Here is a 13,486-nt window from a genome sequence, read left to right as displayed (position 1 = left end):
GCAATAAGCACAGGAGTGCATATATTCTTTCAAATTAGTGTTTAGGGTTTCTTTGGCTAAATTCCATAGTGTAATTGCTGGGTCATATGGCAATTCCATTTTTTTATTTTGTAAGGTAACTCCATACTGCTTTATATAGTGGCTGCACAAGTCTGCATTCCCACCAATAGTACAAAGGGTTCCCTTTCTGGAGATCCTTTCCAACATTGGTTCTTGGTTGATTTATTGGTGATAGCCATTCTGATAGGTGTGAGGTGACACCCCATTGTGGTTTTAATATGCATTTCTCTGATTATTAGTGATGCTGAGCATTCTTTCATATCCCTGGGCCCTCTGCATGTCCTTTATGGAGAAGTGTCTATTCAGGTCCTTTGCCCATTTTTTTTCAAATTTTTATTAAATCCTTTTTACTATTATTGTTTTTGTATTAAAATTGCCCCTATTTTTCCCCATGCCTTCCTCCACCCATCCCACCCCCAATCCCACAGCTAATTCCCACACCATTGTCCATGTCCATGGGTCTTTCATACATGTTCTTTGACCAGTCCTTTCCCCTTCTTTCCACCATTATCCCTCTCCTCGGCCCCCACCCCAGTCACTTTCAGTCTATCCCATGTCTCCATGCCTGTGGTTCCACATTCTTCATTAGTTTTTATTGTTCATTAGATTCATCTTGTAGGTGAGATCATTTGGTGTTTGTCTTTCACCAACTGGTTTATTTCACTTAGCAAAATACTCTCCAGTTCTCTCCATGCTGTCAAAAAATCTGCTGCATAGTATTCCATTGTGTAAATGTTTTTTGATCCACTCATTTACTGACTGGCACTTAGGCTGTTTCCAGCTTTTGGCTATTGTAAATAGTGCCACTATGAACATAGAGGTGTATAAGCTGTTTTGAATTGGTGTTTCAGGATTCTTAGGGTATATTCCCAGCAGTAGAATTGCTGAGTCAAAAGGCAGTTCCATTTTCAGATTTTTAAGGAAATTCTACACTGTTTTCCACAGTGGTGCATCAGTCTGCATTCCCACCAACAGTGCACTATTTTAACGGGATTGTTTTCTTGGTGCTAAGTTTTAAAAGTTCTCTGTTGACTTTAGATAGTGACCTCTTATCAGATACATCAGTGAACATGTTCTATTCAGCGGGTTGTCTTTTCATTTTGTTGATGGTTTGCTTTGCTGTATAAACACTTTTTAGTTTGATGTAGGCCCATTTATTTATTTTTCCTTTCTTGTTCAAGGAGATGTATCAGAAAAAAATGTTGCTATAAGAAATATCTGAGATAGCACTGCCTATGTTTCCTATTAAGATTTTTACGGTTCTGAATCTAACATTTAAGTCTTAAATTTATTCCAACATGGTAGATAAAGTACACTTAAAAATCTATCAAACACTAGTAGAACTAATAAATGAATTCAATAAAGTAGCCGGATACAAAACTAACATCCACAAATCAGTTACTTTTTAAATACCAATAATGAACTATCAGAAAAGTGAAATTAAAAAAAAATCTCATTCGCAGTTGCTCCAAAAAAATAATATACATAGGAATAAATTTAACCAAAGAAGTAAAGGACCTGTACTTGAAAAATTATACAACACTGAACACAGAAATTGAAGAAAATGTAAATAAGTGGAAGCATATACCATGTTCATGGACAGAATTAACATCATTATAATGTCCATGCTATCTAAAGCTATCTACCTGTTCAACAGAATTACTGTCAAAGTGCCAATGGTTTATTTCACAGAACTAGAACAAATAGTCAAAAATGTTGTCTTGACTGATGTGACTTAGTGGGTTGGGAGTTGTCCAGCAAAATAAAAGATCACTGGTTCAATTCCCTTCAATTTCCAGTCAGGACATATGTCTAGGTTGTGGGCCAGGTCCCTGGTTGGGGATATGTGAGAGGCAACCAACCAATATTGCTCTCACTCATCAATGTTTCTCTCTCTTCCTCCCTTCCTACCCTTTTCTCTAAAAATTAATAAATAAAATCTTTTAAAAATCATATGGAACCACAAAAGACCCTAAATAGCAAAGCAACCTTGAGAGAAAAGAACAAAGTTGGATGAATCACACTACCTAATATCAAACTATACTACAAGGTCATAGTAAACAAAACAGCATGGTATTGGCATAAAAAGGGACATGGAGATCAATGGAACAGAACAGAGAGCCCAGAAATGAACTCACACCTATATAGTCAATTAACATCTGAAAAAAGAGGAAAAACACAATGGACTAAAGATACCTTATTCACAAATAGTGTTTGGAAAATTGGACAGATATGTGCAAAAATGATATTTGGTTTATATAATTTTGGTGATTTAATCTAACATGTACAGTAGTATACCATTGTAAAAAATATTACTAACATAATTTTCTCTACCTTGTTACATTTCCAGTGAAAATGATGCTCTATCAATCTGAACAGTATCATTGAGATGATGCTGAAACATGAAATGTCTCTTCTATCAGACATCTCATATGCTGATCCACTCCTTAATGTGTATGTGATCCAGATAAGATATATTCCCAAGCAGAAATAGTTGTAACACCTTAAAAAATAGGCTTTATTTTAAACAATTTTGAGTTCACAACAAAATTGAGCAAAAATTATGATCACTGTATATCTACACAGTATAGGTTCCGCCACTATCATCACCCCTGACCATTGATAGAAACATCATAATCACTCAAAGTGCACCATTCACCTTAGGTTTCACTCTTGCTCTTGTCTGTTCTATTGGTTTTGACAAGTGAATAATGACATGTATCCACCACTGTAGTGGTATACAGGGCAGTTTCACTGCCCTAAATCCCCAGTGCTCCACCTATGCACCCCCCTCTCTGTCATGCCAACCTCTAGCAACCAATGATCTTTTTACTGTCTCTATGGTTTTGCCTTTTCCAGAATGTCTTAGAGTTAGTATCATGTGGTATGTAGCCTTTCCCAATTGGCTTCTTTCACTTGGTGGTGTGCATTTGAGGATGTTCTGTGTCTTGTTATGACTTGATAGCTCTTTTTTTGTTCCAGAGTAATATTTTATAGTTTATTGTTGGGATGTAGCACAGTCTATTTATCCATTCACTTACTGGAAAACATCTTGATTCCTTCCAAGTTTTGGCAATTATCAACAAAGCTGCTATAAATACATGTGTAGGTTTTCTTATGGAAATATATTTTCGGCTCACTTGGATAAATACCAAAGGCACAATTGCATGATCATGTGATAAGAGTATATGTAGTTTTGTAAGGAAATACCAAACTGAACCCTGTGTGGTGTGGCTCAATTGGTTGCATGTTGTACTACAGAAAGGAAGGTCACCTATACTGTTACAGAACAAACAAGGGGGGCCTGGGATGATATACTATTATTGAAAGAAGCCCCCAGGTCCATTATGTCCACCGCCAGAGGAAAGATGTCTCTCAATGCCAGAGATTTGTGAAAAGGAAAGGAAATGTTTATTTAATGCTGTATAGACTTAAAGTAGGGACCTAATGTCTTCACCAAAATCCTAAAGTCCCTTAAAGTCCTTTACAGACACCCACAGACAGACACAGTCCTTCCTCCTTCCCCCTTTGCCCAGTCCAGAGTACCGTATCTCCTAAAGCTGCGGGGGTCCCTACTCTGGCAAAGGCAGGTGGTCCTCTCTCGGACTATGGGAGTCCCCACTCTGCCAGAGCCGTGTGGTTCTCCCTCTCAGGGCTGCGGGAGTCTCCACTCCATCAAGGCCGTGTGGTTCTCTCCCTCAGGGCCCGGGGAGTCTTCACTCTGCTCATGCTGTGTGGTTCTCTCTTGCAGGGCTGCCCATGGCTCTCCTCCTTCAGGGCTGCGCATAGCTCTCCCCCCCGCAATGACTGCCGTGTCTCCGTTTAAATCTGGGCACCAATCTTCCTCTGCAGCCCCATTTCCGGCTCCTCTCACAATTGGCTACAGCTGCCAGCATTCTGGGCAGGTGTGGCCCAGTGGTGTGGAGCCAATTATCTCCAGGCTCTTCTGGATCTTATTACAGATCCCTATTTGAGGCTCCCCTCTTGGCTGCACCCTGTTACAATATGATTCCCAGTCCTGGAACATGCCAAGGTTTGCGGCCTGGTCCCTGGTTGGGTCACATGCGAGAGGTAACCAACTGATGTATCTCTCTCACATTGATGTTTCTCTCTCTCTTCTTCTTCCTACCTTCTCCCCCTCTAAATAAATAAATAAATATCCTCAAAAAAGAAAATGTCAAACTGTCTTCCAAAACGATGGTTCTTTTTTGCATTCCCAGCAAGCTTTGCAACGTTTCATTGCTGGGAGGCCTCTTGTACACTATTAAGAAGGAGTACAATTATTTTCTTTAGGAAACCCCCACCATCTCCAGGTAAAACTAGGCATTTTGTTCTCCATCCTACCCTAAGTCTTATGTGACGTTAAGATTTCTTCCCCTCAACACTGCAGTGGTATCTGGCAGATTGGGAACAACAGAGTGACCTGACTTGTAGGGCTTCCGCCTGGGGATGGGGCCACAGAAACAGCAAAAATTGGGCGGGGATGGGATTTTGACTAGAAGAAGGGGTCGCCTGGTGTTAGTTTTAAGTTGTCTTCAAAACCACGACCTCTAAAGAAAATTTTTTAAGAAAATTGAGACCATCACTTACTGATGTCCAGAAATCAATAGATTCATAAATCATGCTTAAGGGTTAAGGATTAACAAAAATTACTCAGGAAAAGAAATCATTAGGGGAATAAACACCTTAAAATTAGTAGCAGGCGAGTACCCTTGAAATGTGGCTAAGAAGATAAATATGAAACAGAATCTCCTAGTTACAGAAATTATTAGAGGTCCAATGAAATTATGCATATTATTATATTTTGAAACAACATGCTGTACAACTTAAAATGTTGTTTATTATAAAAATAAGTGTCTTTAAACTGTATTTGGAAAATAAAGTAACTACATTTTAATTCAGCTCATTTTTTGGGAGGGTGAGATATAAGGAAAAGGTCCAAAACTGATTTTATTTAATATGAAAATATGAAAGTAGTTATTCATTTGAATTTGATTCATCTGTAATATTCTGGTATTTTGCCATTGCCATTATCAAAAAAAAAAATGTGTTCACACACCACAGTAGATAACTGGCCAGAAGAACTAAATTGTTCAATGGAAGTCCTCTGGAGCTCTGACCTGTGACAGTTTTTAACTTCCCACATTAACAAATGATCATCGTTTGATCATCGTCAGACTTTTTGAATGTACTCACTGTTTAGATGTGTGCCAAACTGACAGTCTTTAAATATTATTGTTTTTCTCATCATTAAACCAAGTGAAATTGACAGGAAGGAGGACCTCTGCCAAGAAAAGACATTTGTTATTTCTTGCTTAGGAAGGTAACTGAGATTGGCTGCCTCAACTCCCCAAATGCTCAGACTTAGAAAGGATTTCAGAATGAGTTTGGCCTTTGGTATATTGTATCATTTGAAAATTTTAAAGTGTTTATGTAACTTCATATGCAACATATATTTTTACTATATATATTTTCTATGGAAGTGATAAATGATTGGGTACTTGTAACTGATTAGAAAAATTATCATTCAATATAGGAGTGGTTAAGAGCATATATTTGGGTATTAAACTTACAGTATCAAATGTTATTTTATAATTATCTGTGCAACCTTGGGTATTTGCTCACTGAGGTGTTATTGGGATTAAATGAGTTCACATATATAAGATTTAGATAATGTGTTCAACATTCAAAATCAATTAGTGTGCTTTATTGCATCAAAGGAATAAATCATAAAATCAATATGATCATTTTCATGAATGCAGGAAACAAAACATTTGCCGAGTTCAAAACCTAGTCATGATAAACACCTCCAGTGACCTAAGTCTAGAAGGTGACATCTTTAATATGATAAATGATATGCATGGAAAACATAAGCAACACAATATTTAGTGGATGAAACAGGAACAGAGAAGCATACAGCAATGATGAAAATGGTCTATAAGTTAATCAGGGTGGGGTTTATAGTTCCTATATAAACCCCCCAAATGGGAGCAGACAAGAAGCCACGCATTAATGTTAGAGGACAGGCTGGGGAAATTCTATTATTTGTGCCTTTGTTCCTTTGCAAATTGACCAAGAATAATCTTAGCCTGCTTGTTGGCTCAACGAGGACAAGAAGAATAGCCAGTGCCATGTAATAAAGAACAGGAGAGCTGTGCAGTGCATATGGATCACTACGTACCAGCAATGTGTGAAGTGAACTATGTCTGTATGTTTCATCTCATTAACTCCAATCTACCCCCCAACATGCACCATTGGCAGGGTGCTTGTCAATCACAGCAGACAGTTGCAGGGTATGAGTTATGTAGGGCCTGGAACGGAGGTGATGAGAAATTATTTGGGGTTATAGGGACACTTCTGAGAGAGAAATCAAAAAGATCAAGCCCTTCCTCCCTCACTGTAAGGGCAGCCTTCAGACTGCTAGACATAACTTAGTTGTAGTGAATAGAAACAGCAGTGTATCATAGGATGTATCACTTGACTTGTGTAAAATGTTCATCCCATAAGAACACACGTGTTGGTCTGTGTAGCTCAATCCTAATACCCAGAGAGTCAGATTGCATCAACACCTGATATTTTATGGCACTCAATTCAGTAAATACAAGTATTGCTACTTTAATAAAATAATTTGTAAAAATGTTTCCCATGGTAAATTTCAATTTAAAAAGTTTCAAAGAAAGTACACAAGATAAGGCTTACATTTTCACTGCTTGTCTAACCCCAGTTAGGTATTAACAGCTAGACTAAAACAAAAATCCAAAAGCATTAAAAATGAGCACATGAGCCCAGGTTGGTGTGGCTCAGTGGATTGAGCACCAGCCTGCAAACCGAAGGATCACTGGTTCGATTCCTAGTCAGGGTATGTGCCTGGGTTGCCATCCTGGTCCCCAATAGGGACACAAGAGAGGCAACCACACATTGATATTTCTCTTCCTCTCTTTCTTCCTCCCTTCTCCTCTAACATAAATAAATGAAATCTTTAAAAAGATAAAATAACATATCATGTTAAGAAAATGAGCACATGAGTATAAGGAACACAATCACAGTAAAAGATGATGAGGAATGTAGACCACCAATAAAAAAAAAAGAAGTCATGTATGTGCACGTGTGAACATGCGTCTGTGTGTACAATGTTGAAATAAAATCAAAAGAGAATATTCACAACATGAAACAGGAACAAAAAGCAATTTTAGAAATAAGAAGCAATTAAATATTTTAGGCATATAACCACAGTTGTTGAAAGAGCGATCATCTAGTTCAAAGCCCTCTAATTCAAAGTGGAAGTTGTGACTAGAAACTGAGATAGGAATTAATTGTGTCATGTCTGAATGATCTTTTGATTAATATATGAAACACAAATTTGCATATGATATTTTGTTTTGTTTTTTGCTACTTCTGAGATATTCTAATGATAGCACTTCTGTTTATTTTTAAAGAAACAGTTTTGCTTTTCGAAATCATTGTAGTTTTATTTTAGCCAGTTTCAACAAGTACTTAGAAGTTAAAGAAATAAAAGGTGACTGTACAGTAGGGTTTGTCTCTCAGAAAACATCAAAAAACCTGTCACAGTCCATCTTTACGAGCACTCTGCTGTACTGAGCAGTGGGAAAGTTTTAGCTCTTTAGCTGTAAAGGATGATACACAAGAAAACTTTGGCTCTGAAGGAAACAGTGTTTGCTTGAATCTGATACTCTCCCCGTATTCTCCCCGCAAAAGCACAAGAGCCATGAGTAGTGAAGCACACACACATTCCCTTCCTTCAGCATCACCATGAAACAAAGAACACTACAAGAATGTCACTTCCTGTACGTAGCAATAGAGTTGGAGTTCTTGAAGAAAACAAACCAAACAGAATGAATATATCAAACTATGATGCAAAAAAATTTTGTAAATTATTTTTAAAAACCTCAAATAAATCTATTGAAGTTGCCCACCACGACCCGGGATGGGTCGAGTCCCGTTGCGGTGGTCCACAGCGGGGTGGCCTTGAGCTGGAAGCGGCGTACTGAATCTCTCCCTGGTGGGAAGTCTACCTGGGAGGGTTCCACCAGTTGTCACTGCTCAGTTGTGCAAGCTTTGAAAGAAATAACTAAAGTCCTCCTGAACCTCTGAGCATTGCCCAGTGGAGCTGGTTGCAGATGCACGGATGTGTTTTCCACCAGTTAACACCCTCAAGGGGTAAAGTCCCCTAGTGGGTAATGAGCTCTAAGTGTGTTTCCCTACCGCAAGCAAAGACCCAGCTGCCGACTGTTAGGAAAATTGGCTACGATTTTCACCTGGTCCTGATGGGTCGTTTAGTAGCCTGGGCACAAAAGTGGCGGCCTCTGCCAACTGTGGGCTACTGCGTGAAGGTTTCTGGCCATGCCCTTAGAAGGGGGGAGGGGCACTCCCCTGCCCTGACGGCTCTGTTCCCAGCAGCACCAGGACTCTGGCTCTCACCAGTCCGACTGGGGCGCCCTCAGGCAGGAAGCCACAGTCTTGGCTAAGGCAAGTGCAATCAGGACCCAGGTCCTTCTGTGGTTGTGCACTTTGCTGGGTGTGCCTATAGGCTCCCTATTTCTGAAACAGTTGCCTGTGGCAGTGGTCCCTTGCTTCTTTTTTCCTATTGTAGGTATGGGTGCCCTTGCTCAGCTTTGTACTTGATGGAATAAACCCGAATTCTTGGCCTTTTTTTTTTTTTTGCAGGAGCTATGAAATGGGAACTTGTCCAACTGTTTACTCCAGTGAACACAGTAAGTACTGGATAGCATTAAATCAAACATGGTACAGAAGGCCTTCGTTAGAGATAATGCTTAACCCTGGAGCCTTTCGGCTCACCATCGAACCTTTCATAGCCTATGTGGCCAGTGTTGAAACTGGCACCAATGAATGAAGATAACAACTGACTATCAAAACTTAAATTCATAGGTTCCCACTACTAAGGTTCCCTTTCCTGCTATTGAAGAGCAGATAGCTGGCATCCAAGAAGCTCAGGGCCCCTACTTTGCTGTCCTAAATCTAGCCAACATAATTCACTCAGTCCCAATAACCACCGAAGACTCACTACCCCAAGTTGTTTTAGTTTCAGGGGCACTCAGGACACATGCAGCCGGCTGCCCATGGGTTATCTAAAAGCTCTTAATCCAAATTCACTCACACTAACCCACTGCTGCCTTTGACATTGCATAGATGATATTCTACTCTGGGAGCTTGCTGAGGAGGCCCTTCAGGAATATTGTGTTACACCTAGTAACACGATATCTGCAGCAGAGAAGAGGGGCCATTGCCCTCAGTAGGATCCAAGGCCCAGCCATGGAAGTCCGTGAACATCAAGGAGTGGTCAGCTGAGACCTCAAGGGCAGAGGGCTCTCCTGGCTTAGCTCAATCGGCAGCACTGGTAGCAGCGCACCTGGCTCTACAGCAGGCCATGGATATGTTCTCCCCAGGGCACACGTTTTTGCTGTCTCCTGGGTGACAGCCAACAGCCTGGCAATACAGAATGAACAATGGCAAAAGGATAATTTCCCGATTTAAGGAAAGTCTGCCTGGGGAGCCTCCATTTTGAAAGAGATAGCAAACTCATCACACGTGCCGATTGCGAGTCACAAACAGCGGAAGCATATTATAATAATATTGCAGCCTCCTTATGCAGACCGCATGTCTCTTCCAAGGCTCCGCACGAGCCACCCCCTGGAGTACCAAACACAGCTATTCTTCCAGAGATGCCAGGCCTACTAGCAGAACGATCCCATGTCACATTAGATCATGTGAAAGTGACAACACTCGCTGACTGGGAATGCAAGCATGGACACGCCACAGCTCTAGCCAAAGCAGTGGTAAATAATTGCCCTCTTTGCTCTGAAACAAGAACCCTGAAAAACTTCTAGGTAGGAAAATGTGCCCCTGGTGTGACAGACCCTATTCACGAAGGCAAATAGATTTTGTCGGACAGCTGCTGCCCTCTGCTGGAGCTAGTAGGTACATGGCCACTATTGATAACTTTCATTGGTCCCCTAGTAGCTGCTCCACCAGAAACGCTACATCCGACCTTGTAACCTTCTTAACCAGGTACGCACTCATCCCTGTTGGCCCACCAGACGTTATAGATTTAAGTCAAAGTACCTATTTCACCTCCTAAACTGTTCATTCTTGGGTTTTGGAGCATGGGATCTAGTGGGATGTTCTCCTTGCTTACCAGCCCCAAGGAGCCAGACTCACCTGTCTACTGTTTAGATGTTATTGAACTTTTACAAATAAGTTATCCCCACAAATGGACAGATATTTTACCCCAAGCTCACATCCTGCTTACTTGCTGGGCTTTGGGTCCCCAGATCACCTGCATCACCTATCAGTCTCCTCCAAAGCCAGTCTAGCCAGGGCTCGAGGAAGCTCACCCTCCTTAGACATTAGAAAGGACACAGTTCACATCCTCTCACTGTTCACCATTTTGATTTTTTATCATCTCGCCATCTCCGATGCTAAGTGTTTTAATTTAAAAACTTGATTCTCCATAACAACATTGTTGACAGAGATTTTTCACTATCATTACTCCCAGGGATCTCAGGATTTATTATTTTATCTTCACCAAGAGCAGGTTTGGCTTTAAGAATACTAACCTTAGAATTGTGTCCATTGTGTCAAGAGAGTAGAAACCCAGGACATTTTATTTAATTTCAGTTTCATTTTCCTTGTGTGTAAATGTGAGGTAAATAAAACAGTGTAAAACAGTTTAACGGAGTATAAAACAGAGGTAATAAAAAGTACTCTCCTCACAGAGCCGTTGTGACAATTAACGTGCTGGTATCTGTGAGACACTTGAACAATGCCTGGCGTATAATGGCACATACATTTTAATTCCTGCCATCATCTTCATCATCATCATCTCTATCATATTGCATTAACCATTACTATTATCATAAATTAGACACAACCTTACAATTCCATGCATAAGTCTCCCAAGAACATTCATTAAAGGTAGGGCTAGTCATTGACATTTTCTGTCCTTAAATTTATGTTTTGAGTGATTGGGAGAATAACTTTCGTGTTTGTCTTTTTCTTACTTCCTCACAAAATGGAGAAATCTATACCAATGAATGCGTCAGATACAAAATTAATTGTGTTCAGTATTCTATTAGTAATGCACTGAGATTTTAGCTTCACAGAGAGGAAAACTGAGACAGAATATGGTTTTCTTTAAATAACTGAACTTATTCGCTTTAAGCAATAAATAAACCAGAAATTGAATTTCACCTTTTCTATTTCTGGCTCAAAATAAAGTTTATAAAAGAGTGCACTGAGTTTGCATTTCCTTCCCAGTCACCTAAATGCTGTCTGCTCAGGCTCTCACTTGTGGGAAGATGATGTAAGAAGGTTTCAATATATGGCTGGCATAGTCGTGTGGAGCTGCTGTCAAGAGTTCCTAGGCAGAAACCGTCATCTTAAAAGGTTACTGTGACATTTCTAGAATATGCTTTTTTCAAATATGAATGAAACATGTTGCCTTTTTGGTTGAGGATAGGAAAGGCATGGATTCTGACATTTTCCACAGTGCCAAAATTAGAAAACAAAGTATTAGAATGCCAAGATTAATCAATCACTCAAGTATTTGTGTAATACCAACTTAGGTGTCCAATGTGTTGCTTAAAACTAGAATTTTATCAGGTTTAAGTGTTTAACCAAATGCAACCTAAAACCAAAGAGCTTATTTAATCTAAATTACATAGATCTGCCAAGAGAATGTTCCATCTGTTGGAACTACTTAAGTACCTATGCCCTTTTGAATGAATATCTTCTATGCTCAGTTATTACAAATGCAAATTCATATTCTGCCTACCATAAAATGTAACTCTTTGAAGAGACAGTAATTTACAAGTTATGTAGCTAGATGTGTATATGTATCAAATCATCATTGTATGCCTTAAGCCTGTTTAATGTTATATGTCAATTATATCTCAATGAAGCTGGAAAAAAGATAAATATATTTTAAAACAAATAACTTTCTAAAGTTAACATCTTGCCCTTCTAAAAAGAAAAAGCAGAATAGTAGAATCCATCACTAAGTTTGGCTGTTTTTCTCAAAGATACATTGGCATTAGCAAAACCATTTAGGAGAGACTTATTTTAAGCTGTATTACTAGTGGGGATAATGAAAATAAATGCAAACTGTAACACAAGGGCATGGATTTTACACATTGATTAAAAATCAATTAAAACCCTCTTGAACTGTAAAAGCAGAGAAGAAAGGATCATGGCAAGAGCCAGAGAATATTTCACATTGTGTAGGAGGTTTGTTCAGATAAATTTGGGAATGAAGTTGTTGTGCTAGCCTTCCTGTGTAGTTGTAAATGTCATGTTCCAAATTCAGAAAGATTTCACAGCTGGGAAAAAGCTTCCACATGCTGATTACTTGTTTTCTATTATGCTCTTATTAATCATTAATCCTTCCCTATATACATACTTTAATATGCAATATCCATTGTGATACTTTATGCATATGCTAATTCCATTTATAGTGATAGTAAGTAAAAAGGTTGTATAAAGTATCTTTATTTGCCTTTTTCATTTGTTTTGCTCTTACTAATTAGAATTGTGAAAATTCTCTTTCCCTTTCTTCTTGTCTTTACTTGGTTTCCACTTTTAAAAATGAAATAATGAGCTCAGCATGGACATAAGTACTACATTTGTAGCCTTAAGGAAATAATGGAGTTATCAGGAAAATTGGATGCAAATTGTAATATGTATAATAAATGCTGGAGTGGACTTAATAATTTATGTGGTTTTGCTGGCTTTGGGGGGAATAGAGGGAGAAGAGTACTATATTTTTATGCTTCCATAATTTTCTTCCATCATCAAAATTTACCTTTGGCTCCAGTACCTTGGCTCGTTCACATCAATTCTCTCAGCTCCTTTTTTTTTGGTTTTGATGTGGGCTCTTGGTTCAATGATTTCTCTAGAGTCCACCCTTAGGTAAATTTGAAGGCTGTCCTCTTTGTATATTAATAATAATCTTAACAGATAATATTCCTTGAAGGTAATCAGTAAAATACAAATCTAACTCTTTACACACAGTAATTACAGCCCATAGAAAACAAACGCAAATTAATGCATGAAACAAATAAACTGAAAACTGAACTCCAGTGCTCCTTAGCGAGGAAACAGGGCAGCTTTCCTTGGGGTTCTCTGGTCTTCTGGTCTACGTCAGCATTCCCTTTCATCCAAATCTTTCTCAAAACCTTTCCTGATCAACGCCCCCCTTATCCGACCCTCCCAAAGCATTATTAAGGTCCCCAAAGTCATGGCCCACTTCTCAAGCACACGAGAATGGAACCTGAAGAGGTAATCATTCTCCCCTGCAGCATTTATTTTATTTTATTTTTTGTCACTTTCCACTGCCATAATCTCTGGCACACTGAAAATATTCCAAACACATTTTTGATTTAACTTCCTT

This window comes from Phyllostomus discolor, chromosome 3, assembly GCF_004126475.2.
Source record: "Phyllostomus discolor isolate MPI-MPIP mPhyDis1 chromosome 3, mPhyDis1.pri.v3, whole genome shotgun sequence".
Lineage (NCBI taxonomy): Eukaryota > Metazoa > Chordata > Mammalia > Chiroptera > Phyllostomidae > Phyllostomus > Phyllostomus discolor.
The sequence above is the reverse complement of the archived record's forward strand: the minus strand, read 5'-3'. Positions refer to the sequence as shown.